The sequence below is a fragment of the Dermacentor andersoni genome, chromosome 3 (assembly GCF_023375885.2).
Source record: "Dermacentor andersoni chromosome 3, qqDerAnde1_hic_scaffold, whole genome shotgun sequence".
Taxonomy (NCBI): domain Eukaryota; kingdom Metazoa; phylum Arthropoda; class Arachnida; order Ixodida; family Ixodidae; genus Dermacentor; species Dermacentor andersoni.
In genome coordinates, this window is record NC_092816.1 from 187881811 (window position 1) to 187894989 (window position 13179).

The 13179-nt window shown below is 49.8% G+C and overlaps 1 long non-coding RNA gene across 1 annotated transcript; it reads right to left on the reverse strand.

Moving 5' to 3' along the window:
* Window positions 1–3668: 3668 nt before the first annotated feature.
* On the reverse strand, window positions 3669–13179 carry LOC129382904 (uncharacterized). The gene is made up of 3 exons (XR_011893184.1): window positions 13054–13179; window positions 8850–8882; window positions 3669–3772 (listed from the first exon to the last, which is right to left on the reverse strand). It is a non-coding gene; the product is annotated as an uncharacterized lncRNA (long non-coding RNA).

A 13179-nucleotide genomic window follows, 5' to 3' on the forward strand; every position in this document is an offset into this window, starting at 1 on the left:
TGGCCACTCCCGTAAAGACTTTTGGTAAGTTCTCATTTAAGGTTACGTATTATAGACGGGGAAGCTATGGTCAGATCAATAGAAGAAAATGTTCTCTTTGCGAGAGAGCAATATGTATGTTGCTTCTTATTCAGGAGACGCGCACCAGTGGAGAAAAGAAACTGTTTAACAAGACAACCTCGCGCATAGATACGAGAGTAGAGCCAGACTTCTGTACGCATTGAAATCGCCAAGAACGAGACAAAGTTCCGGCAATTCATCTATAAAGGACTGAAATTCATCTTTGTGTAAATAGTAATGCGTGGGTCTGTAAAGCCAGCAACTGGTGATGAGTTTGTCTAGGAGAACTCGAACTGTCATTGCTTCAGGGGGCGTTTGTAGCTGTAAACATTGACACGCTATGCTTTTACTAATTACAATGGCAACACCACGTGATGATGCGAGGGCATCATCGCGATATTTAAGAAACCTAACAAACTGTCGCAGAAAGCTTGTGTTTCGATTTTAGGTGCGCTTTCTGTGCACACAGCACTTTTGGATTGTGTTTGTGGAGAAGTTCTTGCACATCATCCAGGTTTCTAATAAGGCCCCCCACATTCCATTGTCTAATTTCTGTATACATTCTGAAAGTAAATTGGTGCTGTGTGTACAAAAACGGATGTGCAAAAAAGGGGACAGAGCCGTTTCGAGGCCTTGTTACGCGGTGTTTGTCCTTTCTGTAGCAGTCGAGGGAGCCTCGCCGCTCTTTAGGCGCTTGGTGCGCCGTGAGGATAGGTGTAGTGTCCACTGCCTCTTGTGAGGCACCAGACAGGCGTTCTTGTGAGCGAGAAGTTCCGCGAGAGAGTCCCGCCTCGGGGGCCAAGACCACTGCGCCCACCAGCCCGGAGGTCATGGGGCTGCCTTTGTATCTGAGCTGCGCTGGCTTTTGTCAGCGTTGGAAGGGGCCGGGGAGGTTGAGGCATCCTTGACTGCTCCCACCTTCGGGGCCGCTATCGGTCCTGCGGGATCGCTACGCGTGGCGCAGGTTGTTGCAGATAACCTTTGTGGGGCCGGCAACCCACGGATAGCCTGGCCTGTTTGCTGGTTGGGTGGAGTAGGCTTACCTCCTTCTACCCGGGAGGCAGGAGTCAAACGTGCCAGCTCGCTGCGCGCGGGCTGGGCACTTGGCATTGGCCGGAGCGATGCTGCCCCCCGACGCGCCGCATTAGCATAAGGTGTGCTTTGGAAATAGCAGCTCTTACGGGCTTCTTTAAAAGAAATATTTCCCGTGACTTTTAGGGGGATTATGACTTTATTTTTTTGCACTTTGGGCAGACACATGAGAAGGATGCCTGGTCACCATCGCAGATTACACAGTGAGGTGTGCCACCACAATTGTTGGAGGGTGGCCGCGGACTCCACACTTTGCACAGGTTATTGGACCACGCCAACTCTCCGAGCTATGGCCGAACCTTTGGCATTGGAATCACCGTATAGGGTTTAGGATATATCATCGGACAGTTAACTTAACGTATCCTGTTTCAATGGTTTAATGCAGAACGCTAAATGCAAATGTTAGGACAAGATGTATGGTGGAGACTTCTTTGTTGTCCCGTCTAATAATAATACGTGTTACATTGGTGACATTTTGATCTTTCCCCCCTTCCAGGAGCTCAGCTTCCGACAATTCTAGGAGATCTGCTTCTGATACGACTCCGCGTGAGCTCATTGACCGGTGTGATGATGCAGAAATTGGGATATTACCAAACGTCACATGATTGCCAAGCTTCTCGTCCTGATGTTTCTGAGGGATTTCAAGAAGGTCGCCGCTATCCATTTTACTCACTTTATAACCTGACCGTAAGACTTCGGTAAATGATTTAGCAACTAGGAATGGAGAAATGAATCTGGCCGGTTTTTCAAGGTTCTGACTGTTTAGACATGAACTTTCGTATAGGTCTCTCTTGGTCCATTGAATCATGTTTAGTTTAACGGGCGTCCCCTCTTTTGAGGGTGAGAACCAAGTATGCGGCGAAATGCTGGTGTTCCCATCGTAGTTCGGTTTCTTTTCGGCAGCAATGGCGGCCACCCACTATGGTGCCCTATTGGGGATTCTGCAGCGCCTAACGCGTCAAGCTGGCTGATGGCGCCAAGCGTACATTGCCGCTAACCCCTGATATATTATACCCCAGGGAGAGCACGTACACAAGGTTAACCCAGGTCACCTATAAAAATTAGGAAGTGACCTAAGATAAGAGACGATAGGAAAGTAAAAAAAGGAGATAGGAAAGAAAAAGATTAAAGATTGCGCAGAAAAAGCGGACTGCCGAATAGTGTCATTCGGCGCGAGCTGGCCGGACGCGGCACCTCGGCCATTAGCCAATCAAGAATGCACGCGAGTTGTGGAAGAGGGAGGAGAAGAAGAGAAGAAAGAAAATGGGAGTTTTTTTCCTGTTAAGAAGAAACCCAGTGTGCTAGGCTGAGGAAGCAAGGCTGTGGGGCTGCCAGTCTGAACCTCAAGATTTCAGGAGCACCGGGCTGAGGAAGCGAGGCTGTCGAGCTCCGGGTCCGAATCTGAAGACGTCAGGAGCGTCGGGCGGAGAAGCGAAGCTGGCGGGCTACAGGCCCTAACTTCAGGACTTCAGCGACGGTCCGGACTCGGTCCTACCTCCAGCCTGTGGTGTTCGCGGATCCTGGTGACATAATGCGGAAGGCAAGAACTTTTGACCACTCCTCTCCTTGTCTCCTTGGCCGAGCTGCGTCTGATCCTAAAGAAGCAACCGACGCCTCATGACCGGCGACTCACGCGAGCGACGCCTTGCAGCTGCACCGCACCGCAACGCATGTCAAGTAATTCTGACCGCTCACTGACCTTACGGGTTTAAATAATTGTTAGTTGTGTGATATCTTATAGAGCTGCATGAACGTTTTTGTTATGGCATCGTGTTTACTTGGTTTGTCGGTGTTATAGTTTGTTTTATATATATGCATGTTTCGTTAAAAATCGGCTTCATTGTTTCTCTTCTTCACTGTAGATGCGTCTCAGTGGTGACCAGAACAATTCGAATCGTGCAAATGTGAATGCACTACCGGGCAAGCAACCCCGCTATAATTTCAGCATACCAAATCATAACAGCATCCAAGCAGTTACTATATGACCCACTTTTTCACACAAAAAAGAATTTGTTCCGAGTTGGCGTTTTTGTTGTCCGTCTGTTCTTTCTGGCAGGTTGCTTGTTGCGCCAAATAAATTCAGAATTTTCCACCAAGCAGCCCCACATCTCATTTTCCCACGTTATCTAAGCACTGCGATTTGTCGCGCAAGTCTCGTGCGGATGTTCTGTAAATGCATCTAGAGCAGGCTATTTTTTCAAGAGTCTGCTCGAAGTAGAAAATTTAAACACGTGGTAAAGAATATTGTTGATGAATACAACTTTGCGGGCTTTCACAACACGATCTATGTACTCTATCTCGGGTATTTTCCATAAACAAGGCAGCAGCGGACCGGAATTGAGCCGCAACTGTGGTCTACAAGAGACTGCGTAGATATCGAGCTACCGCGGAGGGTAAGATTAACAACCTAATTGTTCTAAACGGATTCCGCACTGCTACAACCATCGCAGCCTAGGGCGCCATCGTGTCACGTGGTAAAGCAAAGGCGCTAAGAATTTGTGCCCACTTACGGTCATCTGAGAGCAGCGTGATGAGAATGGCGAACAGCGAGGCGCTGATGAGAAGTAGCAGTGCGCTGAATGTCATCACCACGAAGCGCTCGCGGCTGTTGGTGACCGTGCTGCGAAGAACAAACGAGACACGCGCCAGAAAGGTTTGGAACGTCGCTGACCAGCCGATCGTTTACAGTTTCATTTTACAATTCGCGCACAAGTGCAGAAACAGTTCTCCATTCACTATGCTTTACTAAAGCTAAGCTAAGCGCCCTTAAAAAAAATTATTTGCTTCGTAGGATTGCCAACTGGTGTCCATGATACCTATTTTCTTTTAGTTCAATCTAAAATATGCTGTTGTGAGCAACAGTGTGGGGACCACAAATACTGCGTAAAAAATATTTCCTTCACAGTCTAGCTATAGGCATGCACTTTCCTATCATGTGGTATAACGTATGTGTGCAAGTTCAGCTGCTTTAATTCATTGTGACACTCCGCGTAGAGTGGCTGTGCCAGAAGAAATGATTATTTTTGTCTAAAGCCATAATCTGTGTAACCATATACAAGGTGTCCCAGCTAACTTTAGCCAGATTTTAAAAATATGCGAATGCCACGTAGCTGGACAGAACAAATGTTATGTTATTACTTCGGCTGAGTACGGTCACGCGTGCTTTATCTTGAAAGCGAGCTGCTCTGAGGGCACAGTCGAGGTTGGCCGACGGCTCATAACGTTGCGCGCGCTGTGCTCGCAGCGCTCAGTTCGCTTTAAAGTGATAGACAGCAGGAAGATCACTTCGCTCACAACGGCGGATTCTTCACGCTAGCGTTTTTATAGCGTGTGTCCGCGGTCATCGCGTGTAAAATGTTGATGTTTGTCTCTGTGCGCTGACACCATGCTGGGTAATTTCGATATAAGCAAATGGGGCCTTCTACTCCGGCGGCTGCTGCGTATGGCGCGGCTGCGCGATCCCTGTCGTGATTGCCATCTGCGATTCGGACAGTGTAGGCGTCAAGGCGCACCGAGGGCTGACACACTCGAGTGCGCAATTGCGCCCATACGCTCGCCCGTCACCCGCGTTCACTAAGTGGAAGGTAACTAAGTTTTTTCTATTGGGTGTATACGCTGGCGTAAGGTCCCTAGACCAAAAGCTTCCGAGGTGGCGCCATTCTTTCAGCTTGCCATCGTCCTCCCCATAGCTACTCTCTCCTTTCTCCTTTTTCGCACCTGTGAGTGGTGCATAGCTGGCGCTTGATAGTCCAAACGGCTGGCGGCTTTATTTAATATTCTGCGGAATGTCCCAAACTAGCGCGGATGCTCCAGTGATGCGATCCGATATTAGTCAAAACAAAATACGTAGTCGTAGCCCAGACCAACATCCAGCGGCCGTGCCCAGACGTAGTACAGTGGCTAGTGTGCCGTAGAGCGGCTCTCTTCAAGGAGAGAAGGTGGCGCCGTTTCCGATGGATGCCTCACAAAGCCACGAAGGGGCATCGTTTGTAGCGTTCCAGTCGCGTTCGCATGCGTAAATGTTTCCAACCGTCCTCGTTGTTGCGAGGGTGCATCGCTTGCAGCGGTCTAGCCGCTTCTGCTTCCCGTTCTGTCGATACCTGCTCCTCTGGTATTCCACATTTACATGCAAGCTATAGTAAGCGTTCGTTTCATTCGCAGTATGCTTTCTCAGCAGTTGCTTGCGGCCTGCTTAGCCAACAGCAGAGGCGAACGCCTCTCATATGTTCATCCGTGCCGCATCGTCTGCTCGACGTGTACTCTGCGTTTGCTCGTCACCGTCACCACGCACTGCGAAAGAGCAGCGCAAAATAGTGAACTCTAAACGCAGTCAATTATTAGGTTTTAGGAGCGTGCCACAATTCGTCAGCGCATCATCTGCTAAGTTAAAATCAAGCCAATTCTAAGGCTCGGCATCGCGCATGCCTGTAGGCATAACAGCGTAAACAAATAAATGACCTGAATAATAACAAACCATGCCTAAAACATTGTCATCGGCAGGAGTTGAAAGCAAGCAATGGCTCATTTTGCCATTTGTTTCTTGCTGTCTCGGCGGAGAGCAAGCAACATGCGTAAATATGAATCGAAGTGGGCACATGCCAGGCGCCATGCCTAGGAAGTTAGACAGTCCTGGCGAGTTATGAACCTTCTAAGTAGCGCGTCAGTACAGCGATGGGGAGGAAGATGTAGAAAGAAATCAGCCGGAATGGAGGAACGGTTCTACTTTGAAAACTTGTTTCATTGCGAAGCAATACTACTTTAGGTCGCACTTCAGCCCGTTCCGTGGCGAGGCGGTGGTAGGCACCATTCACCTTTAGCGTGACCTCGCTGCGTGACGTCACACCACGTGACCTAGAGTGACGTCACACCAGCTGTGTAAAAATGGGGCCCCACCTCGCGCCGTCCCGAGGCGAGGCGGTAGCCACTAACAGCGGCCTAACTTCCGCTCCTCTCACCAGGGGCGCTACTATTGCTTCGCAATCAGCAGGCTTAACCAAGCTAAGCCACGGCCGCTTTTTATCTAGGGACCTCTTATGAGAGACGTGCCGCAGAAATGGCGAACCAACGTAAAGAAGCAAGCAACTGCGAGTAGTGCTGATGACGAGCCAGATGCGACTCCGTTGCCTCAACAGCAGTCTGGACTTACTTTAAGCTCCGTACAAAGCCACCACTGCAACACGGAAACGGACCCAATGTCCAACAACCTTCTCGAGATCCGCCTCGGGCTGGAGGACGCACGCCGGGGTCACGCGGGGGCGGTGCGCTCTTTCAAAGCGTAAATCGTCCCGCCCGCAGCGGTGGTTCGTGCCTCCGTCGAGCCGCTATGGTACTTCGTCTATAAAACAGGCACCCGCCGGGAGGTGTGGAGTACCCTCCCTACTACTCTTTCGCAAGCCAAGCCCAAGTACAAGTCCTTAGAATAAACATGTTCATTCATTATTCTAGTGACATAACGATGGCGTGAAGATGAGCGCCGCCAGCGGCGCTGCAGGAGTCGCACCCCCCCACCCGGTGGTGTACGAGACGCAACCGAAGCAAAAGCGTCGGAGCGTTTGCAGCTCCAGAAGAAATGATCAAAAAGGTTTAGCTTGAGGTTAGCTGTGCGTTCCATTCAGTGTGTGCTCCACGGTGGGCTCTGCACACAGCTGCTGATCAGTAACTCTGCCTTGGCTCCGGCAGAGCCGATTGAGTGTAGCATGACGCTGCGTCGCTTATGCAGCCAAACGCAGTGCGTGTACCTGGAGACCTTATAGCCTTCCTTGCGTGTCGATGCGGTGACACAACGATGGCGCTGGTGCCGGCGGGGTTTATTTTGGGGGGATTTAGAGGCGACGGCGCAAAAGATCCTAGAACGTCTGTACAATTACGCAATGAAGAATTTGGCGCCAATTCATGCTATGAAGGTGGTTGGCTAGGGAAGCTTCGATGTCGCCTGATCCAATAGACCGATGTGGCGCTTCCGCTGAGCCTCTTGGGCACAAACCACTGGGTTCTGCCGAGCCTGAGCATGACGCCGTTATGCATATTCATATTACTGTTCCCTTCGTCGCTCGTCGTGTTCACGCTGCTTTTAAGGCATCATAACTGAGCGTGGCTCGCTTTGGGTAGGAACCGCTGCGTCTACCCTATCCTGACGACGACGCCATAGTGCACATTCATATAGCTGTTTCCTTCATCAGTCACCGTATTCACGCTGCTCTTCGGCAGATCTAAATATGCGTGGCCTTCCCATATCGCTATCACAACGGAAATGAAATCAGGTGTATAGGTAGGTTCTCCTTTTACATATGAATGTGTAGTGACGTCACTCCTTGCTTCTTATGCTACAGTGGCTGCTTCCCGGCAAGTTCAGCTCATGCAACCGTAATTTTTACACGGAAACGCATGCAGTGAACGCTACGTGCTTCGCATTGTTCGAACGCGCCTTATCATCTATCATATGATTTTGACACTTGTTTTTGCTTTTCTCTATTGAAACGAATACTGGGGTGTGTCTGGAATGCGTATTTCCTACGGAGATAGGTACTTTTTGCTTCAATTCGTTGAATGGTTTTCTGTAGACTCTTCCGTCGACGGACACGAAGAAATACCGCGATCAGGTCACATACAACTTCGCTGTATAAGACTGCTCTGATTACAAGAAGAGAAGCTATGGTTACGCGTGCTATTGAAACGCTGAGGTTGATGGCCAGTGAATAACTGCAAAAACCCTGACAAGAAATATTTAAAAAATGGGAGGACGCCTAAGGTTCGTCTTTAAGAGTGGAATGCGATAGCACTCAAAGATCCTGGCTACTTCTGACGCCTCCCGGCAACTACAGCTTATGCAACCGTAGTTCTCCTGGAAACGCTGGCGGCGAACGCAGTGCATGAAGCGAGCTTTTTGGTTTTTTTAGTGGCGTTGCAAGAAACTGAGCGGGCCGCACAGGCCCTACTAAGACCGGCCTCTAACGGCAGCTGGAAAAGGGGTTTGTGTTTGAGTTTCCGCATAAAATGATTATGTATTCCCGTATATTCAAATTAAAATCTCACGCCATCATGTCTGTCAATGTGTAAGTCGTACTTGACCAATTTTCCGATGCATTGTACTTTGAGAAATTCAATTAGTTCTGTAACGCCTCTGCATCACGCGGAGGGCTTGCGTGGTTCGGGGTGATTTTCTCGGCCACGGACGCCCACGCCGACATCAACGCCGGATTTCCTGCGAGACGGAGCCCTTAGCGCTGTCGCGTTAAACAAGCACAGTGTACCTGTTATGCGCCGGTATTTACACTTCGAGACGTTAAATAGGTCCCCAAGTTGAAAGCGCGCAACGCTTTTATCGTCTGTTGATTGAAGCACTGATGGGAATTTATATCACAGAGCAAAGGTGCGAGGCTGTGAAACAAATCGCAGTGGAAAGTTCCGGATGAATTTTTACCTCGTGGGTTCCGGGTTTGCAGGTTGCACCCGAAGATGCTACGTGAACAACTTTCCACTGTTGCTCGCCTCGGTATGCGACTGCCGTTGTGGAAATTTAAGCCACACACTAGCATGCAGCAGCAGAATGCAGTGGCGCCTGTGCCACCTGCGTGGGCTTTACCTACGCCGAGCGCAAACGCGAACGGTTCACCTCGCGCTACGTGGTGCCTTACAGGTACTGTCAATCGGCTGTCCGCTTCGCGAGTTGAACACACAGACGTGGCGTTGGCACTTACGTGTCCTCTGGGGTGATGGACTCGACGTCCCTCCTGGAAGAAAAACCAAACAGTAGAGGGCTCGTTGCGGCTGCAAAAATAAATCTCCGGAGACTTCCGCAACCTGTTTTCCCCAGGAACTACAATCACTTCATGTATTGCCGAACATGCGCAAGACTTCCTAGTGTGGCTCAACTTAAGCGAGTGACAAAGAATTCATATTGCTTAGAGAAAGACTAAAAAGCCACGTTAAAGAGGTTTATCAGTGGTTCCGCGTGTTGCAAAGCAGAAATGTAGTTTATATATTCGTTCCTAAGCAGTTTAGAACATCTTTCCCGCGCGCAGTGTGTTTGTAATAGATCCATCTATGCGAGCCGCCTATGTACACAGTAGCAACAACTGTGAATCGCGAAACTAACATTTTAATGGGCGAGTTTGCGCCGAGAAATTATAGTGACAATCAAAGCACAACAATAGGAGCTAGCAAGGTCGGTCATCGTCGAAAATCTGACCTACGGGCAACAAGCACCAGCTGTATACAGGGTATCCCAACTATCACGCACCAAGGTTTAGAAATGTGCGAATGCCACGTAGCCGGACAGAACCAAGGTAATGTTTTCCGTCGCTGGAGATGCTCAGATTCTTTCTTTAATTCCGCCTAATTACATAATTAGTTTAATTAATCAACTTGACAAATATTATAGTTAGATGAAAAGTGTCAATGAGAAAATTGTACAGCAACATGAAAAGCTCCCGGTACAGCTTTCTGTTACTCAACGCGTGCTACATAAAAGTGTTTTTCCAAGCGTGACAGGAGCCCCCGAAAACACGCAATGTTCCTCGAACGGCCAGTTCGCGTGACGATCACACGCACGCACACTTCACATTGGAGTTCTATGTTCGTGCCTGTAGCTCCAGTCACGAGCCATCGCAGCGGCGACGACGCAGCGTCTCCACGTGCCGCCACTTCGGCCACCCTCACTGCCCAGTGATTCACGTCTTGCTCCTAAGAATACGTGTCCGCATGTCGCTCCGCGGCACAACTGGGCGCGACGGAGGGAATTTGGAAGGGAAACGTGGGAAGCCTCGCAGGCGAGCACCAAGCATTGTGCGCAATGCGAGCATAGCTTTCGCGAAGAACCCCGCTTTCACCGCCGGCGCCGCAGGGTCCAGCAATTCCTGACCGTCCTTACCAAGGTGGGTGAGAAGGTGAGGTGTCGCCAGACCTGGTGGCGCCGGCGACATCGCGAGAAGCGAGCATGTTCGATACCGAGTGCCGGGTTTGTTCGGTTCTGTTAGCGTCAGCGTGGCACTCGACTTTCTTTGTAACGCGCACATGCATGCTGCCTAAACTAAAAGATTGCGCTGTTGCCTTGTTCAAATGTGTTCACCGTAATTGAGAGAAAATGTCGATGTCACCGCCTGGAGTGTCCATATAATAGCTATCGCAATACAATATTCCGAGCCTACTGGCACAAACGTAGCATAGTTATACAACACTTCGTAGAGCGGAGCTCCGAAATAATTTTGACCACTAAGGGTTCTCTCACGTGCACATCAGTCTCAGTACACTGGCGATTGGCGCTCGTTTCTTTGGGCGGGGAGTGCTACTTGTTGCTTCACGCCGTATCAGGACGGCGAAATGCACAGACGAAAAAAAGCGCCGATACGAGCTGGTGAAACTGCTTTTAAGCTGCCTGCTCTGAAGAGGCAGCTTTGAAACTGGCACAGAAAATCATAAACCCACAACCGGCAAATTTCTCCCAGAGTTTACTTGTTCTCCACGACTCGCGAGTGTTAATCTACTTCCATATAGGCATAGCTCGGCAGGGTTTTTTAGAGTAAATGAAGAAATCGCCACACTCTGCTGGTTAATGTTGTTTGTATAACTTTTCGAATTCCCCCTTGCTTTCCTATTCGTAGCCGATATTCTCCAGATTCCGGTACAGTATTTTAGTTTTAGTTTTTAGTGCCATTACAAGGTTTCACCACGCCCACTGGCGTCAATAAATTGTTTTCAAACTGGCCACATGGTTGTCTGCAAGATGTTCTTGAAAAAGGCGCTAAGGGATGCAACTAGGAACAAATCATGACATTCTGGTTACAGACGTGTAGTTGGTAGCGCCCCCCCCCCCCCCCCCCCTCAGTGTAGGAACTTGGATCCACCTCTGCATACGAGGATCTTTTGCAGAGACATTCCTCTTCTACGTACTCACTTGAATGTAGCGAGTGTATGTCTCCAGAAAAAAAAAAAAAAACTAAGCATTTGAGAAAATTTGCTCCGCGGCCTCAATGTTGTACGATGCTTTTTTGCCGACGGTAATGTATTTCGCCGCTTTTCTTGTTCTTGAGTGGCCGCGTTCGACACTTCACCCGACGTTGAGCGGCTTTTGACTCGCAACTCATAAACGCGAAAAGCGCAAAACACATTAGCATCGCGATTCGGCATCGCTACAAAATTGTGGCCCATCACGCACTGTGACCAACATACAACTTGAGCAGTCTTTTGCGAATCAGTAAAACGTCATAAAGCAGCGGAAAACTTTTTTTTTTGTCGCCTCATCCAAGCCGCGACAACAGTACCACAGCGCCTGAAAGCCTCTCCGACGCCTCGGTTACGAGCGCCGAGGCGCGGAACAGGGGGCGGCCACGCCCCTCTCTGAAAGTACGTTCTCTCCGTGCGATTGGGACTGCTGGAGGTAATCCAGCCGGCGCACGCAAATCTAGAATGCCATGTTTTCACACATCGTAAATATTATATTGCCATTTTATAAACACTGATAGGATCCTTCTAAAAAATATAGGTCTACGGAAGGAATTTAGCACATTGCCGATACACTTTGCACTTTGCCGGTAGCACTGTGATACAAGATGCAAATGCTTCTTTTTGCATCACATTTTGAATATTTAGCTCTTAAGAAAGCAAAAGGTAGCAAGGTGACGGCGCCTTTGTGGTTGCCATGCAGGAAAGAAAAAAAAACTAAGAGGGAGCGTCACGTGACAATCTTGAAGCCTAGTCATAGGAAATTTTGAGGATAAAAATTCACCGACGATTGCGACACACCCTGGTGCGAAATTTGGGCCCAGCGCTATAGTGTTTTCATTTCGTGGTATAATGGCTTGCGCGGACACACTGTCTCGTGAGCCGCGTTGCAAACGGAGCTATAGGTGTGACGCAACTGCCTCGCTAATCAGGAGATCGCGAGAAGAAGCGCGTGTGTCAGCGCGATGCACAGCAGCCGCAAGAGACAACCTCCGCTCGTGCAGCTCTTTGTATGCGGACGACTCGCGCTACTCAGGCGCCATCTCGTAGCCGTCTTCGCCGCGAAGCCCCTCGTGCGTGGCATGCATTACGTTTTATTGCGAAAGCAATACTGCTCGCACTTTCGGCCCATCGGTGGTCGTGGCGCCTCCTTACATAGCTGCGCGTCACGTGACCGTGTGACGTCACGCCAGACCGAGAGACGGGGCCCAGCTCGCGGCATCCATGGTGGAGGCCAAGCCTTGCGCGCCGTTGCTGCGGCGCTACCGAGAGAGGGCGCTCGCTGCTGTGACGTCACGCTAGGAGGATAAATGGGGCTACAGCTCGGCTCCTCGCAGTGGTCGGCGCGCTGCCTTGCGCTATGTCGGATGATGTATAGCCATAAGTTTAACAAGGAGCAACCATGTCCACACCATCAGCCGAACCAAGGCGGAGCCAAGGGTATTGCTTTCGCAATCTTCCAGGCTTCACCAAGCTAAGCCTTCAGCCATTTTTTTCTTTCGCCATCGCTTAGTGGCCATCGCTTAGTGTCCTCTCATGCTGACGCCAAAGTATTAGTGAACTTTTGTCATTATTAACACGCGCCGTTTCTTTAGATGCTGAGCAGACTGAAGGCGATAAGAAAACGAATCCGGGAAAGTGTTTCGATTTCCACTTAGCTCATTGCACCAGTGTCTTACAGTTTCCGATGCATTGGCCCGATACAGGAAGCTCTGAGCGCCTAGTTCCCCAAAGCACAGTCAAATTGATTTTTCACTCAAGCACGGTACGCGATGACAGTCCGCTAACACCTTCATCGCTCGGCATGTCTACCATGATCTTGTGGAGAGACGGTGCGTGCAATGAGTGCCAAACGTAACGTGCTAACGTATACCAGGGATCACGCCAATCTAAACCTTTAATGACACGTACAATAGAAAAGCACGTCTATAAAAATGCAGGAAGTCGGAGCTTGCCACTCACTCGTATGCACTGGGAGTGAGGGTATCGTAGGGGCTAGGGCCCGAAGGCGACATGGGGTACATGTCCTCCCTGCCGGCGGCCATGGTCCCTGGGCCGCTGCTGCTTCTGATGTCGCTGCCTCTTTGT